General features: G+C 32.3%; 1 protein-coding gene across 4 annotated transcripts in view; it reads left to right on the plus strand.

Moving 5' to 3' along the window:
- Positions 1 to 258: 258 nt before the first annotated feature.
- LOC135838419 (octopamine receptor Oamb-like) overlaps positions 259 to 18,664 on the plus strand; it is a 117,003-nt gene continuing 98,597 nt past the window's right edge. For 3 of the 4 annotated variants that reach the window (XM_065354048.1, XM_065354051.1, XM_065354052.1), the window contains exons 1-2: positions 259 to 1,098; positions 18,233 to 18,321. The gene's annotated coding sequence lies outside the window, so the exon portion shown is untranslated. The remainder of the gene's footprint in view (positions 1,099 to 18,232; positions 18,322 to 18,664) is intronic. The other variant, XM_065354050.1, reaches the window with a different exon arrangement.

Below are 18,664 nucleotides of genomic sequence, written 5' to 3' on the forward strand. Positions count from 1 at the left end.
TATTTAAACGGATTAGTTCTGTCATGTTTTCTTGAAAATCATCAACATCAAGTAGCGAAATTACAAAGGGGAAAAAGCAATGCGAGCTTAGAAAATCGTAAAAATGCTTATAACCAATACCACGCGTAAAATAACGTACCTTGACTCCTCGACGCGGCTTTCTTCCCAATTACTTCAAGGTTAATTGCAAATTAAAATCAGACTGGCGAGTTCTGCATTAAAGCGAGATAGTTACTTATTGAAAAGTGCACAACGAAATACTTATTCATCGATTTTTCGCGTATTTACGATTGGTTTGGTTTTTTTTTAAATTCAAAAAATCTGTTTATTTAATCGAGGAAAAACGTTTGTTTTTAACGAATTATTGCCTTAATTTGTTTGTTAAGTACATTGGAAGTCGACGTCCAACCGCGTGTGTTGAAAACTGGTAACTCTTGTAATTACGAATAATAACACGATAAAGTAGAATCTCATATTGCGTATGTTGAAGCATCGAAGATGTTGGTGTTTCGAACGTGTACGCGCCAATTTCGTTTCACAAAATTGAGAAAAAAAATTTCGTCTGTTTGAAAACCTCTCGTGCGTATTTTAATATCTCACTGGGCAAATTTTTTCAATGTGGTAAATGTGCAAACCGAACGATATGTTTTCGCGTGAAAATTCAATGGTTATATGCTTACAAAACTCAATACTTACTTGCGGTTTATTACGCGACTTCGTCAACCTTCCTCTCAACGTTCATTGTCAATGCAATAAGTTTTATTTTATTTTATTTTTTTTTCATTTTCGTTTACTTACTCGCGACAAGAAAATTCGTCATTTTTGACGTGTCTAAAATTTAATTAAGTATGAACCGTATTAAGTTTAGTGATAAATCGTTACGTTATTAATTCGGTTTTGCGAAAATTTTATCGTTTTTTTATCGAAAAGTCTAGAAGTGTTGTATATTTTTTTCGAGTGTTTCAATGTGCGGTATAGTTTGGTGAAAAAGTTTGTCTGTTTGTACGATTTCAGTTTTCTTCTCATGGATGACGATTGGCGGATTTTTTTGATAAATTCTACGACCGTATGTCGCTGCTATCGGATACCTTAATAAATGTAAGTTTTCGTTGAAATTTTCACTATTGTATTCGAGGCATTTTGGTTTAGTTAAGTTGTTATTTTATCACCTTTCAAGATAATACGATGGCGTGTCAGATTCGATATCGCCGATTTAATACGCTCTACTAAATTTCAACTGTTTATTGCCCATTTCGAAAATTTTATATCGATGTTACGATGCGAAATTGTCAACTTGATGTGGTTCATCCTTTGTGAGATGAGTGCCTTTTATGAAATGGCTTCATCTTTTGTTAATTTTATTCTCTCCAAAGTACACGCTTTCGAGCTCGTTGGTCTATTTTTTCTTTCTCTATCTTTTTTTTTTTTATCGCCTTATAACTCTACATTTGAAATCAAAATCCCATTAAGAAAATCTTTAACGGGAATAGAGAATATAGACTTGTATGTGTTTAATTGAATCGCCTTCGAGAATCGTCATTGTTTTATCGACAAATTGTACGAATATGGTTACGTGATGCGAATCATTTATGTGGATATTTTTATTGTTGAACACCTAGGAAAAGCAATATGATATATTTAAATTTTTGCCAATATAAACACTTTTTTCCTCAGCTTTGTCTCTCGTCGCTTATTTTTTAATGATGTGTAATTCATACGCTTAGCTCGTAACCAAGCCTTCATCTGGTTTCTTTTTTTTTCGAGTTAGTGGAGAGTAGAAAAGGGGAAGAAGCGAGAAGGAGCAACAGCTTATCAAACACGAATCCAACTTGAAAGTCGGATGACATTGGTTCCTCAGTTTCATGTTTATGTAAACGGTCAAAAGTATTCTTAAAGCCCTATGTACATATTTTAAAAGATTTACTAATTACTTTACTTTCACTATTTTTATTGATATTTTATTCTCATAAATGATTTTTTTTATTGAAAATGGAACAATTTCCAGAAACAATTTTTCAAAGAGAAAAATTAAATTCAATAACTCAATTTTGCAATTCACTTTTGAAGGAAACTCATTTCATGTTATTAAAACGGTTACAAAAAAAATAAATAATGCATAATTCGATACGCTTTGCTTGAAAAAAAACTTGTTTTAATTATTTTTCTACAGGTTCTTATTACCTACCTATGGATAAATTAAGAATTTCTGGTATCTTTTTTTCCATTTTTCATAGTTAGTGATTTTTGAGCTTCCAATAGTAGCATTTTGAATTTTTTCGGAAGAACCAACTTAAGAAATGATAAGTGAATACGTACTTTCAGCCTGATTATAGTAAAAAAATCTTATGCAATGGAGAATTCATCAGCTAAGAGAAAAGTGAAATAAGAAGCCTAATTCATTTTGTAGATCAGGAAATGTATTTTTTTAATTTTTTCAAATTCGATAATGAAGTTGGAATTAGTTGAAAAAATGGATATTTTTAATTTCTGTGAATGAGTGAAAGGGGCAAACATTTTAAAAAAAACATTCAAGAATGATGATTGATTTAAATTTGAATGAAACATGTATCATTAAAATCAAGCGTCCCAGAGCAGTGAAAGGGAGGGAGTGTATTAGTTCATTCTCGTTTTTTGGATCTTGAAATGAAAGTTGAAACACTTTTTTGTCCTATTTTCATGTATCTTCCTTCCCTGTCTGATGGTCCAGGAATCTGAAATTCAGCGTTAAAATATGGAGGGTGAGGGGTAATCTGGATGTGGATTTTGACTTTTTGGTCCATTTCTGGACTTGACTTGGTATAGTTGAAATTTGGCGTGGTGAGTTCAAAACGATTGCACATATTTTTGGACGTTGGTCGTTGATGGAGGTGTTTTATCATATTTGTAGCCATTGGGGTCAAAATGCGAAACATTGAAGCGTATGAGGTGAAACACCCTCAGATCTAGAAATCACAGGAAAAAAGCTGGAGTGGTCTAGGAAAAACTCATCGAGTAGGCTACTCAAATGTTACACTCCTATTTCTCACATTTTTAAACTCAAAATCAGAGTTTTGAAAATTGTATTTCCTAATGTTCTTTTTTTGACGACTCTTCCCCCACTCCATAACTAGCTAGTATGAGATGATCTGAACTATTCAATATACAGGTGAGTGAATAAGTTGAGAATGTACCTAAATAATTGCAGATGAACGTCTTGCCTATCTTGAAAATCGAAGGGAATACTGTCGTTTGAAGAAAAAAAGGTTGAAATAAATGGTTGACTAAAATGAGCAAGTTTTTATGTGATAACTTTTTATTTACGATGTAACCTTTATTAACAACCCGTCATTTCTGGTTGAGCTGAAATTTGGCTTACTGAAAGAGCGTGATTGTCACTCAGACCTCAGGAATATAAATTTTGGGCGGCCGAAGTGAATTTTTCGATTTTTACAAGTTGAAAAATCCAAAATCGCCAACTTTTGCGAATCACCGTCATTTTTAAGCCGATGTTTTGGTAGCCTCTAGCAAAAGTTGACTTTTCTCTATAGCAATTTATAATCGCTCCAGAAGGTGTTGTAAGGGAAACAATTTTCGCAGGTGAAAATTTAATATTTTTATAATAAGCTCAATAATAATTAATTAATTATTTTTTAAAAATACCTTCCATATTTTAAAAAAAATCCATTTGTAACCCTTTCAGTGTGCTTCTTTCTTGGCTTACGTATTCATCTTATCCTTCGCTTTTTGAACTAGCAATTCTCATTTGAATCTACATTTTGAGTTCAATCACCTCCTCCTCCTGACACCCTATTTGTGAACTAGTAAAAATTTTATCATTTGCTATAAAATGATATTTTAATTTTATTGATCTGAATGTACCACTATGTGTTTTGATTTCGAACCTCCATGTGTGTAGCGAAACACGATGGTTATTATTTTAATTGAAATGTGCGAAGTAGCACCTTGATAATGAGTCTGGCATCGTTTGCGTTCAACAATTTTTCGGTTCGACTTGAAGTTAAGTATATTGTTCAAAAAAGTTGTTAAGAACCTTCGACCGTATAGTTTTTAAAAACTAATATGTATGGTCGAAGTAGAGGACATGTTAGTAATTTGATCTGCATTTACCCGGCAGCGATTTTTGTGCACTTCCTCGGTAACAATGACGATGTATTTCTTTAATTCGTTTTACGAGTTTTATAAGAATTCAAGCTGATATCTGCTTATATGTAAGTATTATTTTGATGGGTTTGTCCATTTTCGATGCGCTATCAACTTGGAAAATTTATACGTCTAGTGTTCTGTATCCACAAGTCTCGCTTGTTGTATTGTACTTACGTATGGTACTACGTACAAGTTCATTCACTTTCACATACTTACTTCAAGCATGGGTTCCCAATTCCTCGTATTCTTGTGTCTGTCGTATGTATCACATCCTCAGACCAATGTGACTCCTACAGTCCTACACCTTATGCTATTCATCTCACTCTTTATCGTTCTATGAGCTACATGTATTTACGAAATCGCAGTTTGCATTATTTATACTTATCCTGCGTGTTTGTAGTAGGGAGGTAGGTAGGTAACTAGGTATGGTAGGTATGTACTGGTACATCTTTGGTATCATACTTACTCGTATTTCACAATTTTTAATCTTAATTTTATGGTTTGTTTGTTTGATTTTTCTTCCTCTTCCAATAATTATATCGATTATAAACCGATCTCAATGCTTCTCAATGAATGTCACCAAGAGTTTTAATGAAACGATGTACACAATCGTATAGTTTAGCAAACGATGGTTAAAACCGGTTATTTATACAAAGCAAATATTACGTCCTTATCAATAGAGAATACAATGTTGATAGTTTTTAATTAATATTGACGTATAATTGATAATTTATATAAGAGATTCAACAACATAGAGAATTATTATACCATTTCAATTGACGAGTTTAATAAACCAAAATATGCGCACGATCTATTGACCTCATCTGGTTCGACGTATAGGGTTTTCGAACTCGTATATGCGTCTAGAACACAAGGAATTCTTACTTCATTAAAAAACCATAAAATTAATTTACGCTTATCAGACGTTTTAAAAATTTACCTAGAATACAATATGTATAGTCTATGCGTTCCCTATATTCTTATCGAATATTTTGCCAACTTATAGCACACGGTAACTGTAACTGTCGTAGATATAGGTACTTAACTTTATTAGCAAGCGAAGCGAACAAATTAAGAAGAATTTGTCATACATATTTAACAGAAGCAGACAAAGGGGGAGAATCTTGATTGTTCAGTAGTAACAAAATAGTCTTGAATTATGAACGCGAGTACCTATTTTAAACTTAATTCTATAACTCGTTGTTATACTTGAAACTTGGAACCAGCATCGGTTTCGTAATTAAACACTTGTCGCAAAACTGAACTGTAACTGTGCAATTGTCGCGGTGCTTTCTTAATTTACGTTTAAATTAAGAGAAAACTTTGAAACATACAACAGCGAAGAAAAATTTTCTTTCGCGTTGCTAATGCAATCACATCGTGTACCTACTTATGTACATTACCTATGCTGAATGTGGTAATCGCGAATTCGCGACATGGACGCGGAAAAATTACCACGGTTGTAAATTTTATTAATTAACTGTTAGGTGCTTACATAATTTTTTCAAATCGAGTTATTATCATAGGTATTATTGAAGATATATTTTTTTTTTTATCAAAATGTCAGTAATATTAGGTATTTTATCGCGTTTACGAAGCAACGCGATGTGATGATAAAAATGATTTAACTCATTTTTTTATTCGGTGCCCTACAGTTATTTATGAATCTATTCAAATTATGTGAAATGGTGGGCATTTTGATTGACAGGTCAACCGAAATCGCCGATTTTGCTTTCGAACATGGGACTTGCATAAACATTTTTGAACCGGACATAGCTACATTTAAAGAGCATACAAAAATACATCGACAGCCAAAATTTCAGGTGCTAACGTGCATTTTTTGATTTTTGGTGAATTTTTAAAAATCAAATTCGGGCCAAAAATGAGAAAAAAATTAATTTTCACCAAATCGACGTTATTGTTTTCAATTAAGATTACGTTTAAAATTATTGAGTGAATTTTTAAAAATTGGTATTTGAAAAATAAAAATTATGTACCTATCTTTATTCATTTGTTCATCTAATTTTATATGTAATTTCATTAATTTTTTTTTCAAACAAAAGTCAATTTTTTATTTTTATTGATTAGAAAGCTGAAATTTAGGATACCCTATTTTCTACCTGCCAACTCGACTGAAAATGGTTTTGAACCGTTTTGTGCTTGTTCCGGAGCCTCTAGCAGATTTTTGAAGCTTGAAATTTCCCCAAAATGTTACCAAATCAATTTGAAAAAATGAAATTTACGTTGCACTCTATTTTGACACGCTATCAAGTTGACTGCAGGTGGTTTAAAGTCATTTTGTGAGCCTCCAGTGACTTTCTGGAAATTCCTAGAGCCTTCAGCAGATTTTTGAAAGTTGAGATTTCCATAAAATTTTACCAAATGAAGTTAGAAAGGCGTAATTTTCCGTGCACTCTAATTTCAACGCGCTTTCAGCTGTAGAAAATAAACTCAATGTTTTACTAGTAGGAGGCCATCAGATTTTTTCCAAGACATACAGTTCATCGGATAAGTATGTGCGAAAATTGAATGAAGTTGGACAAACTTCTTTCATAAACTTCTTGGTGATTTTATTTTGTGCTTCGTGGAAGCTCACAACACTTTTGATGATTTATTGGTTTTTCTGGATGTTCATGAGAATGAAGCAGTAGGTAGGTACCTTGCAAAACAGAAACAAACATACCGATACTCATCTAGAATTTTGACGGAATTCGACGAAAAAATTTACGTACTTTGAGTGAGAATTTTTTTAGAACTGAACAAAATCTGTTGATTTCTCCGAACTTTAATATTTTTTCCAGATTAAATTTCTAGATATTTGTTAATTTTTTTTTCTGCTTTACTTTTGACACGGTATGCAATTTATTTAGTGATCTCTCGTCTCTTCTAGTACACCTGCCTGAGTGCCTATACATATACGTATTATATCTATATCTACTTCAAGTCTTAAAGTCAATGATTTATAATTATGCAAAATGCAGGTACATACCTATGAAAAAAATATATATATTTTTGATGTAAATCTATCGCGAATAATTTTCCCTGCAACAAAATAAGCTCACTGTTATTTTTCAAAATCTAGATTAATTATGAAGGATAAATTTCTGCCTTCATTCATATTCAGGTGGAAAAAAATCGTCGCCTTAATTTTTTTGTTTCGTCGAAGGACATAAAATAATAATGTTGCAATAATCTCTTTTTTTATTTTAAAAGTAACCGTACCGTAGGCTTGATTTGCTTGCAAAATAATTGTATTTTATTAGCCTATTCGATTCCTGCCAATAAATACGTTGCTGGAATTTTCGTATCTGTTTTCCATTCCGATCGCATTTTGTATCTTTTCAATCGACGGCACAGATTGTCAGTCGAGTTTATTGAATGTTGGTCCATCGTTCCATCGTTCCGTCGTTCTGTTCACATAGAAGTACAAAATATATAAGTACCTATCTACGTGAATTGTGTTTTATTGCTATTTTCATCTTTCAGCGGTTTATTCATTTTATTTATGGTCAAATATACGCATCGTTAAAGCTTATATTAACAAAGACGCTTGATTACATTTGATTTATTGTCGCAGATTTTTTTTTTTTTAAATGAGAGAGGTATTAATAAGGATTCTAAATTAAGTTCGTTTCATAAATATCAATTATTTGGAATTGCTCGGAGACCGCAGTAAATATCGCTAAACGATTACTAATGGGTGCTGTCATAAAACCTTTTCATAATTTTTTTCTTGAATTTTATTTCGTTACAGTTTTTTTCCAAGGTACTTTAAAGAAATCTAATATCTGAAAACTGTTTATTGATTCGGTTTTCAAAAACGCATGGGTCTAATATTACATATTATTTTTCCTTCCGATATAATTCCGTGTAGGTATTGTTATTTTCAAGGTAAGGTGCATGGCTGGCGATGGCGTATCGTTGTGCAGTAAATTTTAGGCCCATGTCGCGACGACGCGTCTCGTTATGGAAACTCTTCTGTGCTTATTTTGTGTGCGTTTTTTAAATTCCGAAAAAAACTTCGCACAGGGCTTTCTCGTATGATATATATATATAGAGCTAGCGAGTTTGAGCTCTTGGTTTTCATTTTCTCAATCAATTGTGTGAAAATTCTTCAAATTGAGGGTCTTTGGTACTTCTAAACAGAAGGACAAATTGGTAGGTAGTGAGTTTTTTCCGACAAAACTTTCCATAAAAGGACAAGGGCGCAAAGAAGAACGACAAATCTAAACAAAGATTTTTGAGGTGACGAGAGGGAGGAGGGGTATGCAAAAATATTTATAACAAAATTATGTAAATTTTTTCTATACAGTATATCAAGAGTCAGTATGTTGGAAAATTAAATGAAAAATCGATCACATAATTTTTTCATTTATACCTACATTATACCTTTAGCTCTTCAAAATGATTCCCATGCCTTCTGCGGAAATTTTAAATCTCGCTGGAGGCTCCAGAATAACTAGAAATAGTGAGATTTGGCTGGAAGAAGCTCATATTAGTTCCACGATTAATTGTCATCATTTTTACTGAACAGATGTATTTTTTAAAAAAGTGATATGACCGAAAATGGTCAATTAGAAATTTTCAGAAATTTGCCAAAAATCAAAATATCGATTTGGGCAGTTGAAATTTTGGTTATGGGGTTTCAGGTCATGTTATTTCCAAAAATTGCGGTCCCGTTCAAATCGGAGGCGTAGGTGGGTACATCTCGACAGAAGTTCCCTTGTAAGCTGTACTTGTGATTTTTGAAATCTGAATAGTTCCACCGAGATCAATCAACCCAATTTTGAAATTTTTTGGAGGTGTAGCTAGAGCTACCTACCTGCAGTTTTTTCCCTGAACTCTTCCGAACAGATATGCACACCGCGAGTTAGCTAATTAAAGGAAACCCCTTATAGGAATAATAAAACAGCGATATAAATTATCGATAACTTGACCAATAAATTATTATTTTATTAAAAATAGCTACCGACTTACACTCACAGATTAGTACCTATGTGAATTTTTTAACGGTACGATTTTTACGTTACTGAAAGTTTGATTTGATAGAATTTTCTCGATTCGGTAACAATTCGTCTGGTAACCTGGACGTTTTATGAATTTAGAATCTGTTCACGTTCGTTATTCTGACTTTTTCCCTGCGTAAAATCTTTTCAGTTTTGCGAAAAACGTTAATGTACATTCGGTATTCGAGCTATGAAAGAGTGAAAGAAAAATTCTCAATTGTAATGTAGCGCCTAAAATTTCACGTTAAAATTTAATTCAATATTTTGAATAGCGCGCCTTATTTTCTTCTTTCGACGTACAACAGTTTTTGATGCAGCTCTAACCAAAGTGCTGATAGGGGAATATTTTTTTTTTTAAAAAAAGGAAAAAAATCACATAAAACCCGTTACGGTATGCCATATTTTAAATGTTTCGCGAAAACTTTGTCCGCAATATCGTAAATTACTGAGAAATGTTTCTATTAAAATCGCGCCTCTTTTCGAAAATTTTACCGTCAACATTTGGTCTTATAATTTTGCTGCGGTTTCAAAGTATAATGATACGGAATTTTAACGTCGGATTTCGCATATAATTTACTCTTTAAGTGGAGTTCTCGCCAGATTTGTTTGAAATATAAATCCTATTATTTTTTATAGCTTCGTTATTTTAACTTACATCTGGTATTCATTTTTTAATATAAAGAAGCGTTTAATTTTATCCAATTTATGCAAGTGGTTGTCGAGCAGTGTAAGCTAATTTTAACACTCAATTTGATTAGCGGAATTGTTACTTCGTTAACGTACCTTGTTTCTGTTTTATTCTTGACTATAATATAGGCATATCGTTGATTATGATTGAAAATGATCTCGCCTTGACGATTTTCTCGTATCCGATTTTTCTTTAATGATTACGTTGCTTGTACGCTATTGAAAAGTGAAAACAATGTTTATCTAACTTATGGTTTCTTGTGATGTACCTTCATTGGGTAGATTATACCTACAGTATAGAAAAATTACAATTTTGAGTACTTCACTCACAATGCAGTTGTACCGTCTACCAAACCTTTAATCCCCGTCCGAAGAATGGGCACACTGTTATTTATATGTGACATATGATTGAATTATTGAATATTAATAGCATTCAGCATGAAAACTTTTACTGAAAGTTACGTTCGGATTGACCCCTCCCCTCCCCCCTTAATCTTTCTTTACCTGTTCTAACTTCGTAGAAAATATCATCTGAGCTAAGGTAAGAAACTCTCTAAATTTGCAGTCAAATTTCACTGCTTAGCAGTCACGACATTTTGCCTTTTTAAAAGCAGTAGTTTTTTACTGCAAAACAGTGAAAAACTACCTACTGCTTTTAAAAAGGCAAAATGTCGTGACTGCTAAGCAGTGAAATTTGACTGTTTCAAATTTAGAGAGAAGACTTCCACGTGCGTAAGTAGGTAACTACCAAACAATCGGACTGCCATCACTGTTGAATCGGTTGCCTAGCGGAATGAAATAGGCTCAGATTTTTAATATGTTTTGAATTGACTGCCCATTTTAATGAATTGTGACTGTCTATGGCATGCATTCGTTTAATACCTACATATGATTGGAATTATAATTTTCATCCACTCTTCGAAGTAGATGAGCAAAGAAAACTCTATGCTTGACTTTAAATAAGGTCACAAAATTATCCAAATCGAATGTTGACTATTTTAAATAAATTTCAATAGCAACCTTTCAAAATAACTATCGTGCAAATCTATAAAATATCGCACAATTGTCCGGTAAAATATTTTAAAGCTGGCGATAGAAAATCGAAAGAGCATCGAAAACTACACCAACAAGGAAACAAGTACCAAATCTCATTTTTCGATTATTGGCAGAGTTTTAAGAACTTGAATTTGGCTCATGATGATTAGAACTGGAACCATTTGAAGTAGAAACAAGTCGCTCGAACCTTCCAGCGTATTTTCAAATATTGCAGTTCCTTTTCAAAAAAACCTAGATACGTGAAGACTCAGTGGACCTACCTACTTGAATTCACCCATGACAAACTTGAATTACTTAACCCTTCTTGAAACACCTCAGACGATTTGGGTTGATTAGAAAGTCATCATTTTTTTCGGTTTGCTGAAAAATTGTTATCACTTTGTGACCTGGTCGTAAATATGATTTGTCATATTGACGTTTTCTAATCATATTTTTATTGTTATAGAGAGATACATTGTTTACTTTTCTTTTGATGAAGCCTTTATGAAAGTTACTTACAATTTTAAATAAATTGGATTATAAAATAATATGTACCTATCTAAATTGCTCATTTTCTACAGAACAGTATAAAATGGTCTTTTGCTATTTTTTTAGCATGTATTCAAAAATATTGCATTCGTTTGAATTTTGCACTTCTAATTTTCAAAATTAAAAAAAAAATAAGAAGAAGAAGAAGAAGAAGAGGTCGAATAACAACAACTTAAAACAAGCTGAGGAAAGTTTACGCGATGCTAATCGACTGCAGTGTGTTCAGCAAAGCGATGAAAATACATTTTGAAAATTCGATGAAGCAATTATTTCGAACCGATTTAAATTAATGATTGCAAGTTTACTTCGACGAGCTTGGTTGTTGATTACACATTACTATTTAAATGAAGAGTTTGGTAAGATGCATGCTGAGGAAACGAACTGTATGATTAAATCAAAGGATACGCCGTAAATAAGAAGTTGCTCGTTGTCAAAGAACGTTCTAATATGTATAATTTCATTAGTACTGCTTTTCCAAAATTCCGCGTTTTGTCGATTTACATTTATTAAAGAAATTCGTGTTCAAAGTTCCAATTTGTGCATGGTTCGAATCGATCGTCGCCTTGATGAACATTTACACGAGCAAATGAAACGTGTAGCAAGGTACCTCCGCTGTAATAGCTAGGTAGGTAGCGAAATATGGTCCAAATTGCAATCCGATATTGAACTCTTTTTTTCGTTAGCAAAAAACTAACGCGTTTCGGTCGGTGCTTTTTTTATGGCAAAAATTCATCTTTATTCCAACATTAATAATATTTTTGATAAAGTCACGTTTTATAACTATTGCCACAGGTCCTCCTGAAAGTTTTTAAAGCATAGTGAGAAATTAAATTAGGTGCTTGGAACACACTACGCAAACAGCTTTCATTCGAAATCACGCTTTACCTTGGTCTTTTATTTTACTTATCACGTATATTGGTTTTGTTTTTCTCGATTAACAACAAATTTCAAATTTAATTCTCATCTGGCGTTCAACTTCATTGTTTTTATTTCGTTTTGTTTAACGCCATTTTTTCGATGTACCAGTGCTCTGATGTTATTTACCTACAGAAAGAACAATTGTAACCTATCTGATGCTTACCTATGTACTTTTAAATTTGAAAGAAATAAGGATTATTGCATTACTCTTGCTTTTTTTTTTAAAAAAATGCAAATTCAACATTTTTGCTATGTAAAATTTTCTGAAAAATTTCAAATAATTTCAAGTTTTTCAACTCTTATATTTTTAGTAAGAAATAAGTACCTACTTTCTCAAGTTTTTTTTTTTTTTTAAATGGCAGTTTCTTGCAAAGCATCTCTTTATTCCATGTTGAAATTAACGATTTTTTCGCTATTTTCACGTGAAAGGTACCCCATTTATCATGATTACATCAAAAATTTTAATACTTTTCATTCAATTTTTTTCTAGAAAAACCGAGTAACCTTTGTAACTTGACTCTAAATTTTCATAGTCAAAATTCACTTATAACCAAGGTAGGTATTACGAATTTTTGCGAATTTCAATTCTCGACGTTGCATTAGGTAAATATTGCTTGGGTGTGTACCTACTATATATAAGTACGCTAGGTAGGTAGTTTGATTTACGATAGTAAAATTAATACAGCGAGGATTATTTAATGCAAATATCCAACGAAGTGGTGTTTATAAAGCAGAATGGAGGATCTTTGCAGTTTTTATTAATCTCGACCAAGTTTCATATTTTCTTTGTGTTAGCGAAAGTCTTGTGAAAGAGATGGAGTAACTTTGTCAAACTTTACGCTGATGTATTTGATGAAACCTTTTGAAAAAGTAAAAATTGCAAATTGAATTTCTTTTACAAATGTATTTAATTTTGATAAATTAGCATACTCTTAAATTTTAATGGTATGAAGAAAGAATTCAAATAGAATTACCCTCTTATAAAGCCTTGGCGATTTAAATAAGTAAAATATGTAGAATGTTTTTCTACGTAATTTTATCAACGTTTTTAAATGAAAAATTGTTTTTCAATAATGTGTCTACTTATTACATTAATGCAACATGATTGTAAGTGTAGTAATTTAATGAACGTATAGACAGACAGACAGACACATTTAATACATATAGGTAGGTAGGTACATTAAGTGTCGAGTTTTGTTCAAAATGTATGTTTTGTTAGATTTTATGTATCTACTTAAATACGTACCTAGCTACCTACCTATACATGTGCAGGGTTATCTTCGTGTATGTGTATTGTGTATAACTATGCATTCATCGTAATAGAAGTACATATCTTGAATTTAACGACGTGTTTATATCTTTTTGAGATAAAGAGATAAATAACGCGAAAACGCGTAGGATAGATACGCTACCGAAGACGTGAGAATTGATGTAAGAAAATTTTGAATAACGAAAGTGGAAAATTGGTAAATTGAAATCTCTGTTTGGCGCGTTTTGTTAAAGGAGAAAATACACGATCCCTTGCTTATAACAGGAAAATGCTTATTTTTCCTTCAAATCAGCCATAAAATTACGTTTAGCTCTCAAATACATGATCTTTCATTAGCGACGGTATTGTATCTCGTATGTAGGTTTATATCCAGAAAATGTTCGTTGATTTGAAATTTTTGCGCTTACACATTTTGATTCCACTCTAATCCGCGTTCGTGACCAAACACATGAAATAAAAAAGCCTTCTCACCTAGTTTCACAATCATGTTTACAAATATAAATTTCAAAGTATTAGGTGTATTTTTATACCTGAATTTCGATGGGTATAAGTATTGTACCTACATTGATTATAATTTCGAAGATTTTTGTGTTGCGTTGAGTAAATCTAAAAACGTTACTGTGAGCATTTTAAAAAGCTTAGGTAAACTGATTTTTCTATTCGTACTCGTATGTACCTTTTTACGGTTTGCGGAAATTCATTTGTTCTTTCCGTGATCATTTTGAATCAATTGAGTTTGTATTGTACCTACTTACCTAGCTGTTTTAAAGTAGGTAACTAATAATGGATTTCTGGGGAGGGGGGAATCCCAATGATAATTTATGTGAATTTATATTTGTGTTGCTCGTAGGGAATGAAACATTTGACGTTTTGATTCGCTTTTCAGGCTGAACAAAGGGTTCCATGATAAAAATGATGAGAACTAACAGGGGAGGTACCCCAGGTGACATGCACCGATTTCAATGATTCTTGCACCACTGGATAGAGGGTATCAAACATAGTCTACCACAAAATTTTCAGCGGCTGAAGTTGATATTTCAGCCTTCCAGGGCGATTTTCCGATTTTCACGTGGCAATTTTGAAAAATTGGGCAAAAATAGTCGGCGGAGGTCGCATACCGAAACCTTCCATATTATTTGGGCATTTCAATACATATGATAAGACTAGCCCATGGTGAAATTTTCAGTTGCTGAAGTTGATATTTCAGCATTCTAGGGCGATTTTCGATTTTTTCAAAATTGCAATGTGAAAATCGAAAAATCGCCCTGGAAGGCTGAAATATCAACTTCAGCAGCTGAAAATTTGGGGTTAGGCTATGTTCGATGTCCTCTATCCAATGATGCAAGAATCGTTGGAATAGGCGAATGTCACCTGGGGCACCTCCCTTGTAAGATACTAGAGAATTAAATTTCATTCGCGTGCTATTACTTTTTTTTAGAGACTCAATTTTCGAAGTTCATAGATCAGTTGGTAAATATTATTAAAAGATTGAAAATTTCGATTGTAAGATATCACAATGATTTTATCTTGAAAACTCAAATTCTCAATTGTGTTGAATATCAAAAATCAGTACCATAATATTGAAATGTTTCCTCGGAGTAAATTGACTTGCTTGCATCAATGCATCTTGTCATCGGAAAAATATGACAGGTGAAAAATTTTTTGATTTAGGTATGTACGTAAATAACTGTAGTACCTACCCTACTTACCTACCAGACTCAGAACCCCCTCCTGTTTTAACCTACTCAGTCCCTAAAATTTTAAAAATAACACATTGTTAACCATGTCAATTTCAATTCATACAAGTACAGCTTACGATTTTCATACAATTTTTTTCATCCGAAGTTTAAAATTGAAATTTTTCGAAATTTTTATGAGCATTTTTTTTTTTTGCAAACGTAATGGTATTTTTCGTTGACACGAATTTGCATTGGCTAATTTTAAAGATTTGAATTAATTGAATGCCAGACATTTTTCTCAAAATTTCATTTTATTCAAATTGCGAACACGCTTCGACATTTTTATGAGACTGCTGCATAGAATTTTTTACTGGCGCCTTGGCTGTTATATGTTGATTGGAATTTTACGGTAAAGATTGTTTATAAAGGAATGCCATATTTTTTACGTAATATCAATTTTTTTCCTTTTCATTCCCATGAATTATCTGATCGGAGATTGACCTCTAAATTATTATTACATATGAAGAAAAATATGCTGAACTGTAAGTAAGTTGCCTTTTAAATGTCTACATTTGTTCAAGTTTTAAAGTTCCTTTGTTCTATGGTTATATAGGAACATATAGGGCTCTTTCAATTTTTACCTAAATGCCAAATTAATCTAGGAACATGCTGAACAGAGTTCATATTTTCAAACCTTTGATAGGCCATACCTCTCGAAACTTGATAAAAAATTAGGTGAAATTTGTTGATGGTTTATTCTAGGAGAACTCAACCTACTACCTAGTACCTACCTTTTTACGTATTGACAGAATTATCGAGCTTTTAGAAAAAATTATGTACCTTTTTTCCTCATCAATGAAGCAGTTAGGCGAAAATTGTACGTGACTTGAGTTGGGCTGGAAAACCTAGTTGTCTAACCCATATAAAAGAAAAGAAAAAAGTTGTAGGTGCGTGACAAAATTTGTAGTAAAAAGTAAGTACCTATTATATGTACTTGCTGAAATGGTTGGTTACAATACTTGAATTTTTGTGTTTTAACTTTGATAGTCTGTAAAGTCATTGCAGTATTCTAGGTCTCAGTGGTCTTTTTAGATGTCATCGATAAATAAATATTCTATAATTATTGTTACTTGATATGTGAAAATAATAGGATTAAACGGCAGAAAAATGAGGGTTTTCCATTTGTGAGTTTCATTGACGCTATAATTCAAGGTTCAAAACGTTTTGAAGCATACTTAACCTATACTTACTTGGATTGTTCGAATCGTAACATTGCGAAAAAATGAAATCTTTTTCATAACCTTTCAAAAAACAAAGGCTTCGACTGCCTCAAGAAGATAATCAAATTTAAAGAAATTTCTGCATGTTGAATTACTTACGCAACTTTTTAATAATTCATCTTGGATCTAGATTTAACTTTGAAAAGATACTTTTTGGGCCTCCATTTTTCAAATGGAAAATTTTAATTTTGTGAGTAGAGGCTCAGTTGTAAATTCAGTGAATGGTCGCAGATTTGCTGTTTACTCGATGTAGGAATCAATTAGCTTCGTGCATGTGTAATATAATATGTACCTATACCAAAAAAAAAAAAACATTCAATGAGTTTTCAATTCATATGCTACGTACCTATACGGATTTAAGACAGGTATGAAAATGAAATTTGAAGTAAGATAATAGGCCTACGGATTGAAAGTGTATAGGAAATTATCATTTTAACCATCGGTTGTGATTTATAACACCAAAAACTACGAGATATAAATCTCATATACAATTTTGTGCTATACGTAGGTTAGTTTATATAGAGAATGCTTTCCTATAGAGTTCACGTATGGCCCACGCATATTGCCTTTACTATATGGTAAATGGGTGGTTACCTTTATCTGGAAAAAGGCCAGGCACTTCTAGTAAATCCTTGATTTACGGTCTTAAATCCTTATCACTGATAAGAGGCCAAACATGGAAATTTAACGCTTGTATGTCTGCAGACCCTTTATCAAATGTACATATTCTTCTCTACGGAACAATTGAAAGCGATAAATTCCAAATGTGTTCTTAATATATCAAATTTTCAAAATTTTACGCAAACGTGCTTTGAAAAAATATGTTTCGTTGGTCAAACTCGTCATCGTTTTTTGTTACCTACATACGATCTACACTCTACAGCTACCTACCTTGGCTACATAAAGCGATGACGAGAAAACTATCGTAATTAAATTGAAAAACTACAATATGAGCACGTTTCACAATATTGTCTGGATTGGGTTAGGTTTTGAAAAAACTGCGTTTTTTTTTTTTGCCTTTCAGCGTAATAGTTTAGCGGAAAAAATGTTACAGTTGCTGAATGAATAGTTACATAGATGTATCCTGTCTATCGTGTATGCTTACTCAGATATAGCTGCGAGATGGTTCGATACCTACATACTCGTATATGCATATATGCAAAGGTGGTGTGCGTCTGCTAATCTTTTTTTTTTTTTGCATAAATATGCAGATATCTGTGTTATTAGCTATTTTACTATATTATTTTAACGAAACGTTGCAAGTTGCAACTAACTTGATTATTATTTTTCCCGTTTCTATCATAACTATCACTTCATTTCAAATCCAACGTCATAAATGAGTCGTACGTGTGAAAAATTACACTGTGCAAGTGTTTTTTAATTTTGAATTCGCACGAATCTAATCTAGCACAAATTTTACATTCGTTATGAGCCGCAATTAACGAGGATTATTTCATCAAATTTGTTAGGTGTACTTTAAAGTCTGCACTTTACACATGTTTTTTTTTTAATACAAGTTGATGTGTTTATGTACTTACGCGTTTAAAAATCGGAGAAAGTTTACCATATTATACTTATTGATGGAAAATTTATCAATTTGAATCGTATTACTGTTATTTTTATTCCCGGATATTTTCTAACAACGTAATGTTTTGTTTCCTTCAGCTCAATGTTATTAAATGGCGTTTTAAAATGAGGATAACGTGAATTTTATCGGAATGCTAAACTTGCAATCTTCTATCCAAGTGAATTCGGTGAGTTGAGATTTTATTATTTTCATTCCTCGTAGGCTACTTGGAGCAGCTAGATATTTTTCCATTGGCGACAAAAAGGTGTCGTCGGGCAACTTGGCTCATTTTTGTTGAAAAAAAACAAACGAAGTAAAATTGAAAGAAAAAAATGAAAAAAAGGCATAGGAGCAATAAATTTTTAATATTTTGCGCTCCGTTGGATTTTCGAATTAATGATGAATAAGATTACGGTATGGCAAGAAGAGAAGAACATCCTTCTAGTGTAGCAGAAAAATGGATTTTTTTTTCAGTACCGGATTGAATTATGTATTACTCAGTTTCGCCAAACCTACCACAATTTTTTTGT

Source organism: Planococcus citri, chromosome 3 (assembly GCF_950023065.1).
Source record: "Planococcus citri chromosome 3, ihPlaCitr1.1, whole genome shotgun sequence".
Classification (NCBI taxonomy): Eukaryota; Metazoa; Arthropoda; class Insecta; order Hemiptera; family Pseudococcidae; genus Planococcus; species Planococcus citri.